This window comes from Sinocyclocheilus rhinocerous, unplaced genomic scaffold (assembly GCF_001515625.1).
Source record: "Sinocyclocheilus rhinocerous isolate Xijiao unplaced genomic scaffold, SAMN03320098_v1.1 scaffold2145, whole genome shotgun sequence".
Lineage (NCBI taxonomy): Eukaryota > Metazoa > Chordata > Actinopteri > Cypriniformes > Cyprinidae > Sinocyclocheilus > Sinocyclocheilus rhinocerous.
This window is the reverse complement of record NW_015670983.1, coordinates 435,582-436,363: the sequence shown is the minus strand read 5'-3', so window position 1 is coordinate 436,363 and position 782 is coordinate 435,582.

Below are 782 nucleotides of genomic sequence, written 5' to 3'. Positions count from 1 at the left end.
CACACACACACTCTCTCTCTCACACACACACACACACACACACGCTCTCTCTCACACACACACACACACACACACACACATACAGCACCGGCTGTAAATAATAACTTACTAGCTCACAAGCACAAACGACTATTTCTATAAAAGACTCACACTGCATTAGCGTCCACACGGCTGACGGAAGTGTGACGGAACGAGAGACAAGAGTCAAGTTATGGAGGAAAACAACAACACAATGACTTAAACATAAAACACATTTAAAGAAACTACTCAAACCACAATAGTACCTATATACAGTATACTGTATGTGTGTGTGTGTGTGTATATATATATATATAGTTTTTTTATGTAAGTTGGAAATACTACGTATAAATAGAAATTCATATAAATGAGAAACTATTTAAACATTATTTATTATTATTATTATTAACAAGAAGAAAAATCATATTTAAAGAAATTACGCAAACCAAAAATACTAGCAAAAAAAAAATATATATTTTTTAAGATGTTTTCTGGAATTACTGTGAATAATAAATAGAAAATAATATAAATGAGTATACATTTTAAACTATTACATTTAAAAATTATTTTATAATAATAATCATCATCATAATTTATATATATTTTAATACAATTCAAATATTCATTATTCTATTTAATTATAATTGAATCATAATAATTGTTAAATTATAATTAAAATATTACAAATATGAATCATGAAGAAATTTAAACAGTATTTAAGAACAACAATAAATATTGTTATTAACATTGTTTTAATAATAATA